General features: G+C 26.0%; 1 protein-coding gene across 1 annotated transcript in view; it reads right to left on the bottom strand.

Moving 5' to 3' along the window:
- Positions 1 to 9,981, bottom strand: part of LOC107453696 (monocarboxylate transporter 12) — a 36,117-nt gene extending 26,136 nt beyond the window's left edge. Inside the window, exon 1 of the mRNA XM_016070614.3 lies at positions 9,783 to 9,981. The gene's annotated coding sequence lies outside the window, so the exon portion shown is untranslated. The remainder of the gene's footprint in view (positions 1 to 9,782) is intronic.
- Positions 9,982 to 14,438: the final 4,457 nt, after the last annotated feature.

Below are 14,438 nucleotides of genomic sequence, written 5' to 3'. Positions count from 1 at the left end.
AAATTTTAACATATTCTGTTAGTTTTGACCATCAGTGTAAACAGTCACTTAATTTCAAACGTAAATGCACTACGACTTTTTTTATAAGGATACTTCTTGAATGACTACAAAATATAAAGCCTGTCATTGATGAATTAAACAAAAAATTTTACTTATACAACAAATAAAAAATCACTTATGTGTGGTCACAAAATCTAAGAAAAGTTTCTTTTTTTCGCGTTGGCAATGCAAAATATAAACGAACTGAGCTATAAGTTCGGGGGAAATCAAAAACTGAAAAACATTCAAAGACACCTATGTTTATATTTTTTTTAAATTACGCTTATTAATTTTTTCAGATTGTGTAATATTTTGGAGCTTTATTCTAGTTTAAATGGTGTTTAATAACCTCTGATTGTGAACCAGCTCTAAACTATTGGTGCTATCAATTCCAAGGATTGGCGAACTCAGCGAACAAGAGGTATTCCTTGAAATTATAATATTTATTAGTATTTTTTGGAGAAAAAAAATAGATATATATGAACACCTTATTTCATAAAGGGGGCTGTTCAAATATTATATTAGCATCTAACTGGGGTGGGGGCTATAATTCACATATTTTTGCTGACAATAAGAGGGAGAAAGGGTATAAGCAATCCTTACGTAGGACTGAAATCTCTTTGCATTTAAAATTTTTTTTAAAAAGAAAATTGGAAAATGGAGCAAAAAATATGCACGAGAAAAAAATCCGAATTTAGAATGAAAAGTGAATTAGGGGAAAGAAAAAATTGTAAAAAAAATATCTTTGAAAAATTTCAAAGATGAACCATTTTTTGGCACAAAAGATTCCTAAAGAATAGTCAATTCAAATTTTTAATCAGGGGGTATAGAATAGAAGGGGGTGGTGATTTTCTTATTTTTGCTGTCAAGGGTGGGAGATTCAATTATTATCAAAAATATGCTTACGTAGTACTTAAATGATTCTGGAGGACAACTTCTCTCATTAAAAAAATTTTTTAATTTGCTTTCATCTTATTCAAACTAATCTCAAAAATTGGTAAACCACCAACTTACTTCTGCAGCCAATTAGAAGAAAGTACTAAAATTCAGACAAGACAGGAAAAATAATACATTCACTAGACTTATTGCATCTTGAAATGGACAAAGTAATTTGCCTTAAGTTATGTAATCTTTTTTATTTATATTTTAATATTCATATTTTTGTAAGGTTATACTTAACATGAACCAGCTGCGCTTGTATTTTTTTAGCGCGACTAACCTGATAACAAAACTGTAAGAGTTACTTTATAAATTACTGATAAAGAACACCTGCAATTCCATTTGAAACCATACTAAATTGAATTCAAGTTATTAGTAAGAATATATATTTTTTTTAGTTATTAGAAAACTCATTCCGATATTGATAGATTAACACTTTTAAATTTGAATAATTTTTAATTGTATTTATAAATTATTATTATGAGCACTATTGTTCATACGAAAACTTAAAAACTTTCTATTGAGAGGAATCGGTTTACAGCTGATATAGATTTTTATTTTAAATACTGCTATAGTGGAAATTTTATTTTTTCTATGTTTATAAAAAGTAACTTAAGTGAAACAAACCATATGAGAGCAAATCAAGTTTGAACGAAATGGTACTTCTAAAAGTTGAAAATCATTGGTGTTTTGTCTGTCCTTAGCACTGGATGTTAACTTGCGATGAATGAAGGAAATAAATGAATTAAAATATACTCTGAGAATCAAAATTATAACTATTATTATAAAATATTTTATTTAACTCTTCCTTGTACAATATTGTTCGGAGATCACGTATTGTTATCACATTGCATGGTAAATATAAAAAATGAGCTTATTTTCTGTTTTTATTTCAACTATCTGGGTTTAAAATTTAATGACAGAAAAATTCCTTGCATGTTCCTTTATGATAGAAGTGATATGAAAACATGCAAAAAATTAATTTACAGCCAATTTAGAATTTTTTTTATTAATTCATTCAGTTTGTTTAATTAATTTAGTTATACAAATGGTAGTCCTCAATGTTAAACTCAGTTGTCAAATTAAAAAACTAATTATCAGCATTTTCTCAATTTATTTCATTTAATTTAAATTTATTTATATGGGTTTTAAACTTAATGATAAAATTAATTCTTTCAGTGTTCCTTTATGATAGAAGTGATATGAAAACATATAAAAAATTAATTTACTGCCAATTTAGAATTTTTTTTATTAATTCATTTATTTTGTTTGCTTAATTTAGTTAGACAAATGGTAGACCTCAATGTTAAACTTAGTTGTCAAATTAAAAAAAATTATCAGCTTTTTCTCTATTTATTTAATTTAATTTAAATTTAGTTTAGTTTTTCCTTTGAAGTTTTACAGAAGCCCTTTGTCTGGTAATATTATACTAATATACGGCAAACAAATTTATTAGCCGTAATTTCTTTTAGTGCTAACTTCTAACCTATAACTAAAAATGAAATTCAGTGATTTTTTTAAATATTAACTTTTTGCCTGTAAATTAATTTATATTTGCAAATACATATTGCGAAACTAAGATTTCTGATCGAGCAATTATAATAATCTTAATATTAAAAAAAAGTTTTTTTTTAATATTCAACCTCATATTTATTAATTTTTATTAAATTATTTTTACTATTCAGAACCTTTTACTATTTCAGGTGAATTTAATACAAATTAATTAATACATTAATTTAATGTGCAAACATTAATTTACCACATTAATTTAATAGACAAATTAATACAAGACTATTACGCTCGGAATAATGTATTGCCTTTAAATTTTATGTAAGATCACATCTCAAATAATCGAGATAAATTGAATATCCTTTCAAAATTTAATCCTATTATCTCTTTCAATGTAATAGATTTCAAATGTGGGTAGTAATCTCATTTAGTACAGCTCACAATATTAAGATGGATGGTGATATTTCGTCCTTATTATTGTTGAGTAGAAACAAAACCTTTATTCGAAAACAAAATTTGATTAAAAAAAGGCTTATAATTAAAATTACATAAAAAATTATTTTCGTCTTTTTTTATGAGTGTTGGAATTATTTTCTTTAAAGAAGTGTCAAACCATTATAAAAATTTATGGTAGAAAAATTTAATTAACGTAATACGAAATTAACGCAAAATATCTAAATAAAAAAAACTTTATGACAAAAATGCAAACAAATTATGAAACTCCTTATTTAGGAAAAGGAAAAAAATCATTGTGCAAATTAAAATTCCTGAGATTTTGGTTCTATTCTTAGCTAATTTTAAGTTCTCGAAGCTTTATTACAAAGCAAAGGACGCTAAATATTAATAAGTGCTGCGGTTAATTTAGTCTATAATTAGGTTTTGAAACCACCCTTGTCATTTCTTTTGTTGCAACAGCTGTTAAATATCTTAGAAAATTAAGTATAGTAATTTATTAAATAAAAAAGTGATTTAATAGTTTTTATCATGGGATTTAGTCTTGCAAAGTTAATGGCAATTTTAGAGGGCAATTTTATTTTTATTTTTTTTTGTCTTCGGCAATATCTACATAAATTTTTGAAATAATTTAGAAATAATTTCTAAGTTTAATGTAATATCTGAAGTTCTCCAACAAAACAAACCGCTTGAATAAGAATAAAAATGTTAAAAAATAAATTATTTTCTAAGTATTTCTATTTACATTTACTAATATTTCTATTTACATTAGTTATATTTAAAAATCTTACATTGCACATTTTTAAAAAGCAAAGGATTTTGAGTGTTTTACTCGTGAAAATTCAGATTGAATTATTGACGAAAAGCTGAAACGTTTAAAATTAAGTTTATTGAATTGACATAAAATTAAATATTAATTATTAAAAAAATTAATTATGTCAATATAAATGAATTGAAATAATTCTTTTTTTATGAAATGAAAAAAAAATTGTAAGATCAAATAGCATGGTCAGCTGTTATTTTTAGTTAAAATTTCTGTGAGGGAAGGAGAAAGATAATAATTTTTAATTAATGGCAAATTGGGAAAGCGCACATGTGATGAGCGACTAATTAAATAATTTTTCCTGATTACTTTGACCTACATAAAACTTCATGAACTATATTTGAAGCAATAAATAATTTGATGTCTATCGTTCATAAATGTTTTTAATTCCTTTAGCATGAATATGTTTTAAAAATCACAGGGGCTCTTTTTTGTGATTATCCCAAAACTTGAAATAAACTTCATACTTTTAAATATGCACCAGTCCAAGCAATTTTAAGCATTTTATAAAAAAATGCAGTGAGCTCAAAGTTAATGCTATAAATTTAGTACCTTATTTGTTAATCTAACTAATTGCATATAGCTTAGAACATAATTTTTATAAAGAATGAACAATTTCAGATTTCAGTACTGGAATTAAAAATATATTCCAAGGTTAGAAAGATATGGAAATCAGAGTTGAAGAAATGATTAAAAAAATTTTTAAAATTTAAATAACTCAATGCGTAAATTGTTTTCAAGTTTCAAAAAAGTTTCAAGAATACTTAAAAGATTCTTTGTAGTATTATAAAAAAATTTAAGCCATCACGAGTTTCAAATTACTTCCGCTCTAGTAATTCTTTCTTATACTTCAGGTTAAGTTAACGACTTTAAAAAAACGTCCGGGCATTCGAAGAGTGAGCATTTACATAAAAAAATTAAGCCTATTTTCCACCAACAGCCATCATAAAGAAGAAAAAACAGCTTACTACAAATGGTATACACACAATAAACGGTGAGTCACTCTCACCTCACTTGAAAATAACGTTCCCCTCCGATGATTCTAAATTATGACTATAACACATCTGGAATTCTCCTTCGATGAAGACCTTACCTCAAATTTCTTTGTGTTGTGGCCAAATGCCTCGTTGCTATGGGCTTCTAGGGACAAGGGACAGTCATGTTTGCTCTTTTTCCATCTCGCATGAATTGGGAGACAAGACGTATCCAATAAAAACAGTTCCATTTCTCTAAATTAAACATTCATTTCAAGGAAGGTAAATGCGTTTCCTGATTGCTATGTTGAATCCTATTATACCTTTATATATTTGAAAAATGTATCATGATTTATGAAGAGTCATAAAGTTAAATTCTAGTTTTATTGTAAAGCTCTTTCCTCATACTAGTTATTTTTAATGACAATGCCAAGAAGAATTGGAAATAGAGATATTTGAAAAACCTATAGGAAAAAACATGTCAAGGTGCATTTTAGTGGATTAGGGAAAATCACTTTTGTAATAAATAAAAGTATCGGAAAGCTATTTATAAAGCATAGTTTTTCCATATAAAGAAATTATTTTACCTATTCAGGTCTGTGACCATAGAAACGTGATCAAACGATTCTTCTTTCACGGTACACAGTATCATATGAGACCAGCCTTTGTGGCTCAAACGGCCTATAATCACGCAGGCGAGATCTCAATTTGGTACTCTCGTGTTGCATCTCGTATTAGTACGTGTACATACTCTAGTACGCATTCTCTGGAAGTTTGCTATAACTCGCATATCTCCTTTTGCCGGCCTAGAATGGGTTAAAGAATCGGCAAAATTCATGTTTTTTATTTATAGTAATTTTTTTGGTCATAGCTTTAAAATTTTTGTACGAGCTTTCACGTACATGAAAAATAAATTTTATGTGAGGATTAAATTTAAATACGAAGTATAAAGGTTTCATGTCAAAATCAGAAGTTTTGAAAATATTATGCTAATGTCCGATCTAAAATCCAAAAAATGTAAGTTTTTTTTCGGGAGGGGGGGATAGATGCTATTTTTTCTATAGTACCAACTTAAATGTGATACATTTCGCTACATAATGATTATAAATTTATATATGCAGCTGCTGTTTTACATCTTTAATTAATAACTATAATTTTTTTTAACCACTTGAGTCATTCCACTCCAAATAAGGCAGTATTCCGCCCCGCATCATTGTTAATTTTAAATCATTTCATTTAGTACACAGCTCTGCCACAAAATTTGCACATTAGAATCAACAAGCTACAATTATATGAGAATAAACTTAAACAATTTATTCTTCATGTTTTGCTTCGACACAACTCTTTATACTGTGCTACTTAATTATGCTTTTTTTAAGTTTTTTCATCTGAAATTTAGTAAAAGTAAAATTTGTTTAATGAATTTAGCTAAAATTAAAATTTGAATATAAACTCAAGTTGAGGAGTCAGTAGTTGAAATATTCATTTCCGACTCCGGACTTTCCTGAGAAACTTTCTCCGATTCCAACTCCAACTTATTTTTTTAAAATAAATTTTCCATCTAATTTTAAAAAAGTGTTAACCTTACTAAATAAATTTTAAGTTTAAATTATATATTTCTACTTTTTATGTATTTTAAATATAATATACTTTTTATTTATAATATACTTTATTTAATACATAAATTTTAAAAAATACTATTGTACAAAATATTGAAGTTTTGCAAAACTATTATAGAAAATTGGCTAGATATCAATATCTCACTACTCTTTCTTGCTCACATATAAACGCCTTAAGACAAAAATTATATAGTATCGTGAATGAAGAAACTATTACAAATGATTCATCAAATTCATTTGTATAGTCTTATTAATTAACTTATTGGTTTAGGACTATTATAATTAATTAAACTATAATTTAATAATAATTCATTATTTAATATCGATTTTTCACCCGTTTAAATGATTTCCTGAATTCTTTTTCAATAGTTCAGTTTCATAGGCTCAAAAACGTTCAAGCGTGATAAATTTAAATTTACAATAAGTCATAATTTAAATAATTGTCATAGTATTAATTCAAATGATATTTCTATTAGAATAATTATAAATATTTGTCTAAATAATTTTCATAATATCGAAACATCTAACCCCGCAGCCTTGATCTAAACATGGTGAACTTGACATAAAATGACCCATTTTTAGAACCATAATTCAAATTATGTCTTAATTTGCAAACGCGCGTTAGAGACAGATATAAAATGTTTAGCTATTTTGCCTCAAAGCATGATATTTAACAAGGTTACTAACTGTTTATTAGTGATTCATAACAACCTAAGACTAAAACTGTTTGCTTGACTGAAATCTCTTAGAACAGGCCAATTCCAGACAAATATCTGTCGAAATTCACGATGACTTAATAACTTTCTCTAAGAATAAAAAATCATTTTCTTATCACTTAAAAGAATTGCTGATATGGTGCTGGAAATAGTCTAACAACTCATCAGTTAGAAATAGATGTAACAATAAGGGGAGGAAAAGGGCTATAAAAACTGGAGAACATAGCAGTTCCTCCCTCATCAGTAACTGCTCTGAATTAGTAACAGTCATACTTAGTAGGGAAAAAAAGCAATTTCAGTGATACAAAAACTTTTTGCGCTGAAGAATGAGCCAATAAAAACATTCTTCTTCCTTACATTCCAAATTGTAACATGTACCAAACAAAGAATTTTTCCTTCATGCAGTTTAATAAATGAATGTGTTGCTGTAATTTGGAATTCGTCGAAAGGAAAAAAGCAAAAGAAAAATCACTATAATCGCTTATCATACCTTATCATTAAAAAAATCAGTTTATCATTGAAATAAATTAAGCTCATAGTCGATTTATTTGAAAACATTTCATTAACTTTTAATATTTGAAACGAGTGAATTTTTTTTAACAATCACAAATGGTATAAAATGTGTCACTAACAGATTTTTCAAAACGAAGTCCAAAGTTAAAGGAAATAGATACGTAAATGTACAGTACGTAAAATATTACCCATGCAATGAGTAAGAATGAACACCTAATGAACTTTTCATGTAATAATCGGATTGTCACATACTAAGACTCAATTTCCATACGTAGACCAGGAAATATTTTAAGATACGAAATCCGACACAAAAACGTATTTCCTCTAATAAACATATCTTTTTTTTAAAAAATAAAAAATGGATTTTGGATTCTTCATTTTCAATGTATGGAGTGCAGCCGCAATCTTGAAAATATGATCCCAAACATTTAGGCTATTTTTAGAGCTATTTAAGCAAGTCAAAAAAAATTTGCACGCAATTATGAAAATCATTTATACAAAGATAATGCGAAAATTAATGTTCAACTCCAAAAGCCTCCCACGGTTAAACCGAAGTTTATTGATGAATCGAACAGGAATATTTCATTTTAGAACCGTAATCAGTGGTTATGAAAGAACACATCATAGTCAAAATTTCAAAATATTTCGTTGGTTTTGAAAGTAAGCGCAATACCCTCCGAATTTATGCTGGCTGACCCAGCTCTCCTTAAGTGACCAGCGCGTTACCCGATTAATAATGTAGGTTGGTAAAAATGATGTGGTAGCTACTAGACTACACAAATTAAATACGTATCGAAAAGAATATTAAATAAACATCCATGTGCTTAATTCAGTATTAATTTCCTTCGGAATGTTGAAATTTTTTTATAAAACTTAACTGTATATTGTAGTTAAGAAATAAATTCAAACAGACTCAATCAATTTACGCGAAATCGATTACGCGTAAATTCAGCGAGCATTAATAAACAAATATGAAATTGTATAAAAATGTATTATACATAGTTCTCTTTTAAAAATAAGCTTCTTTAAAAATATTTTTATGAAAAAAATAGAGTTTTTGACGTAAAACATGAATGAAATATTTTTGAAAATTGATAATGAAATATTCTAAAAATCGAAAATACTTCCTACTGTATAAATATTTGAAATTTAGTTATTTTTCTTATTGAGTAATCGGTGTTATTCTTGAATTTCTGCATATAATATGGCATATTATGACGAACTAAACAAATTTTAATATCAAGTTTATGCCCTCTCATTCCCAAAAGTCTTTTTTTACTTCGTTTTATTAGGTAACTATCTTTGTCCAAAATGCATTATTTACTTTTTTATGTCGGTATTAAACTTGCTTATGTCAAGATTCGTGTTATATTTTCTGTCTACGAAAAGTCTCCTTTGTTTTTACATGACATATTGATGCACTGTGAAAAAAATATAGTCTAAACTACCACAATATGGATAGCATTTATCATATTTCTGACTCTATGAGAACTCCAAAAAGCTTGTTTATTTTAACCTGAGTGCTTTTGCAATGATTTCAACAAAATATGGTTTTAAAATATGTGATAAAGTTTGGTAAATTGGGTAAACTGTGATAGTTCTGAGAGAGTTTCCATTCGTTCTTCACAAACTTCTTGCAATAAATTTTTTTTTTAAATAAAATATGAATATTTATCCATTTCTGTTTAATTTCGTATCCAAAAATTCAATTAGTGTAGTTCTTAAACTAAATTTTCAACAAAAATATAATTTTAAAACATACACACGTTATAATGTAACAAATTTACCAAAATAAGACAAAAAACAAAGATAAAACACAACATTATTTTAACACACAAAAATATTTACAAATTGCAACGAATTTTTAAAACTTTTGTTATTCCTAATTGATATTATAAGCTAATTGTATTCACAAAGGAAAATACATTTTTCAATCAATAAATCAGTGAATCTAGAATGATCGTTCAGTTATTTCTTGATCAATCAATGAGATTTATAAATCGATATCTTTAGCTACCATTGAGCAATAACTCTACTTTCTCTAAAATAAACAATAAATGAAATGTTAAACAATTATTTATCATGAAATTTCAGAATAATTTCGAAGAACGAATTTCAAACAAGTCTTATAGTAAAAGAATAAATAGAAAGTCATCAATCAAATACTAAACACAACAAAAACGTTTCTTGAACTTACCGTAATAATAAATTATTCTACCTCAGTGTTACAATAAAGAGAACGCAAATTGAAGTAAAAGCAGAATTCTATTTTCAGAATAATGTTCTAAAGCTAACAGCTGATGGTCGAAATAAGTACTATTTAGAATATTAGTGTTGTGGAAGAGAAAGGTTTCCTCTCTTCTGCCTCTAACATCCTTTGATGACGTCACAAAGATGCGTCACCTGAGCTGCGCAATGACTTGCTTGCTTGTTTCTATGCTGGGTGTTGCCAATAGAAAAAAATTATCACTTATTTTGGTGAATAATTATTTAAAAAAACAATACCTTTGAAATAATGATGCATGAATTCTAATTTCTTTTAAAACTAAAGGAGAAATGTTTATTTTAAAAAAAACATTCTTATTGATTTAAAAAAATTCTATCAACTAGTTTTATATTATTTTTGAAAAATTTAAATTTTTAACTATAATTTTATCGTTTTAAAACTTACAGTTTCTCAGAACATTTTATGTTTTATTTTATTTTTTGTTATTTATGAAGTCCATTTAAGCGATATTCTAATAAATAACCGTAATCACCGAATAATTAAATTTAACGAAAATGAGATCTATCTATCATAGTTCTTTAAATTAATGCTTAGTAATTAAAAAAGAAATCGTTTTCTAGTTTTCAAGATTAACTTTTACTGTTGAATAGAATATGTCACATCAAGATGCTTTCTGAACATCAGTATTTTATAAATTGTGAGAAATTTAGAGGTAATTTTATACATATTTCTGAACAAGTATTAAAGTAGAGTTATCAATACTTTTATATTTAATTAAAATAATTTTTAGCGAATATTAAACAGTGTTGTTTGTTTACTTCATCATTGAAATGAAGAATGAAAGTATGTTCATTAAAAATACTAATATTCCTTTAAAATTAAAATATGCGCTAATTCTTCGAACAATTTTTAAATTTTTTTTTTAATCCGAACAATGTTTTATTTGTCACGTATCAAGTTACTTAGTTCCTAGAATGGCCTTACAACTACTTCTGACAGAGATTAAAATTATTATGTTATGATGCGATTATAAATCTAGCATGTAAACTTAATATTTTCCAAATCTGATCAAAGTAAAAAAATTTTCAAACAAAAGTCTGTAATTAATTTTGTTATTACTTTGACCATGATTTCAAATGAAATCAACTCGATGAAAAATAATTTCTAGCAAAAGTAAATTATATCTATGAATTTATATTTGCCTTAACACTCGAAATGTTAGTTTCAGCTTTTAGTGATGGCGCTCCTGAATCAAAAAAAAAAAAAAAAAAAAAAAAACAGTTCATCTCGTATGTTACGCATGTTATTCAATGAGAAAAAAGTGCGCTGTAGAGAAATGTTCGTACAATTCTGCCAGTCAACGAACAAACTTTTTTTTTCAAAAAATCCATTATAATTGGTAGAAACATTATTAAACTGAAGCTCATGTCTCTTGCATTACAAGAATTTTTGCATGAATGAATCACTAGTTTAAAAGTTTTTGATAAATTTGTAAGTCATTTCTTAAAAATCTTAAAATGTATTAAGTATTTATTTGAAATATATTTTTGTGAGAATTGCTTTAAATAAACTAAAATGAAACTATAAGAGCTACGTAATTAGTCTTTTAGTGAGTTAATTTCTTCTCATCTGAAAAAAATGTGGAGCAAAAAAAAAATCGAATTTTAAAACTATTACTTATATTATTATTTAAGCTTATCTTGTTTACAGCTTTAGCTTAAACTTAGTTTATATATCTCTTAGAATAATTACAAAATATTTTTGAAACTTTAAAAATTGTTTAAACGAGGTTTTCCTTAAGCACAATAGAATTAAAAAAATTATTTTCTTAATCTTTGTAATGCTAATCTACTTACCTATAAATGACTGAAAGAACATTATTAAATTTTATATAACTAAAATAAATTAATTAAATCTGTTAAAATATACATAGAACAAATTATTTAAATTGTGGTTAATTTATTTATTGTTGCTATAATCTCAACTGGTTCAAGTGAAAACAAGACTAACCCGTAGCATATGTAGAAAAATTCATATCTGCAATTAAAACCTTTAGAATTTCTTTTACGTCCACATTATAGGAAAATACTGCTNCAATTTTTAAATCTTTTTTTTTTAATCCGAGCAATGTTTTATTTGTCAAGTATCAAGTTATTTGGTTTTTAGAATGACCTTACAACTACTGCTAACAGAGATTAAACTTATTATGTTATGATGCGATTTAAAATCTAGCATGTAAACTTAATATTTCCCAAAGTAAAATTTTTTTCTAACAAAAGTCTCTGATTAATTTTATTATTGCGCTGACCATGATTTCAAATCAAATCAACTCGATGAAAAATAATTTCTAGAAAAATAAATTATATCTATGAATTTATATTTGCCTTAATACTCGGAATGTTAGTTTCAGCTTTTAGTGATGGCTTTTTTGAATAAAAAAAAACTGTTTGTGTCGTATGTCATGCTATTCAATGAGAAAAAAAAAGCGTAGTAGAGAAATTTTCGTACAATTCTGCTCCGTCAAAGAATAAACTTTTTTTAAAACAAATCCATTCTAATTGGTAGAAACATTATTAAATTGAAGCTCATGTCCCTAACTTTACAAGAATTTTTGCATGAATGAATCACTAGTTTAAAAGTTTTAGATAAATTTGTAAGTCCTTTCTTTAAAATCTTAAAGTGTATTAAGCATTTATTTGAAATATATATTTTTGAGAATTGCTTTAAATGAACTAAAATGAAACTATAAAAGCTACGTAATTAGTCTTTGAGTGACTTAATTTCTTCTCATCTGAAAAAATGTGGAGACAAAAAATCGAATTTTAAAACTGTTACTTATATTATTATTTAAGCTTATCTTGTTTACAGCTTTAGCTTAAACTTAGTTTATATTCCTCTTAGAATAATTACAAAATATTTTTGAAACTTTAAAAATAGTTGAAACGGGGTTTTCTTTAAACACAATAGACTGAAAAAAATTCATTTCTTAAACTTTGTAATTCTAATCTCCTTACCTTTCAATGACTGAAAGAACACCATTATAAAATTTAATATAACTAATATAAATTAATGAAATCTATTAAAATATACTTAAAGTAAAATATTTAAATTGTGTTTAATTTATTTAACATTGCTGTAATCTTAACTGCTTTAAGTGAAAACAAGACTAACTAAACTCGTTGCATATGTAGAAAATTTCATATCTGCAATTAAAACCTTTAGAATTTATTTTTTGTCCATATTTTGGAAAAATACTGCTAAAAGTTAGAAATGTGACACTGTATAGAAATGTGCCCAATGAAAATAGTTTTTTTACTGATTATCAGAACTTCTAAAAATGAGCGTTTTCTAAAACCAAAAGGAATCTCAGAAAATAATTGACTATTTAAGCTAATTTATCATCAATCTTAAACTGTCAATTTTGACAAATTAAGTGATAGGAAAAATTGTAGACTATCAAATAATGCCCAGTATAACTCCCTGAATTAGTATAATTCACTGAATTAATGTAATTCACTGAATTAATGTAACTCACTGAATTTGCATAATTCACTGAATTAATGTAGCTCACTGAATTAGTATAACTCACTTTAAGCAATTTATGAATTGTGATTTCAATACAATAGTGATTTCAGTACTATTGCATTCCTATGTAGGATGCTTATACAGGAAATAAAAATTTAAAAATTGCGTTTGAAACAACTGTTTACGAATTAATTGTACCCCTACACTCTATAAAAATAATATAGCGGAGCCATGTGATCCAAATCAATATATTTTGATACGTAATTTTTATTAATTTAAAACTTTAAATATTTTAATAAATATTTTAATTAAATATTTTAATGCGTAAAATTCAAAGCACTAATTTATCTTTTAATTCGTAACGAATAAAAAACCTAGAGCATTTGAATCCATTATTGCACAAATCCTTGTAATAAATTATAATTGTTCAAAATTTAAGAGACTGCGCAAATATAATTTTAACGATTTTATCAAACAATCAATAGGAAAAGATATAATTATTAAAATGAATTGTTTAGAAAAGAGGGACTAATGTTATAAACTTAAGTCCAATGTAATAAGCTATTGCTTGCACAAAGCTTAAAAGACTTAGAAACACTAATTCCATATTTATATAAATTTATAGTTATATGAGAAATATATACATGGTTTATACAAAGTTTAAATGATTTCGAAACACTAATTTCATATTTATATAAATTTATAGCTATATGAGAACTACACATTAAAATTACAATTATTTAAATGACTAAAAATTAAATCTACTTTTTAGACTTTATATGAATAAAATTTTCATGCAAAAAAAGATATGTGAATATTTTCTTTTTCAAGTTCGTTTTTAAAACTGAGAGAACTATCTATATAGTTGAATATTTGTAGTTAATAAATTTCTAAACTTGGCAGCATCAATATAATAGTGTTATCACGTATAAATGCACCCATTCTTTCCTTCACAATAGCAACTCTTATGCTAATAGGTGAAATCAATTCTATCCAAGAGTCCCTAAAGGAAAATCTGGCGGCTTTTGGCGAAAGGTTAATCTTCCATTAAACAAAGGCTTGGCGTCGTACTGAGCCGTTCACCTTGCTTGCTCAATAATT

This window comes from Parasteatoda tepidariorum, chromosome 2 (genome assembly GCF_043381705.1).
Source record: "Parasteatoda tepidariorum isolate YZ-2023 chromosome 2, CAS_Ptep_4.0, whole genome shotgun sequence".
NCBI lineage: Eukaryota > Metazoa > Arthropoda > Arachnida > Araneae > Theridiidae > Parasteatoda > Parasteatoda tepidariorum.
Note: the sequence above shows the minus strand (reverse complement) of the source record. Positions and strands in the feature narration are given on the sequence as shown.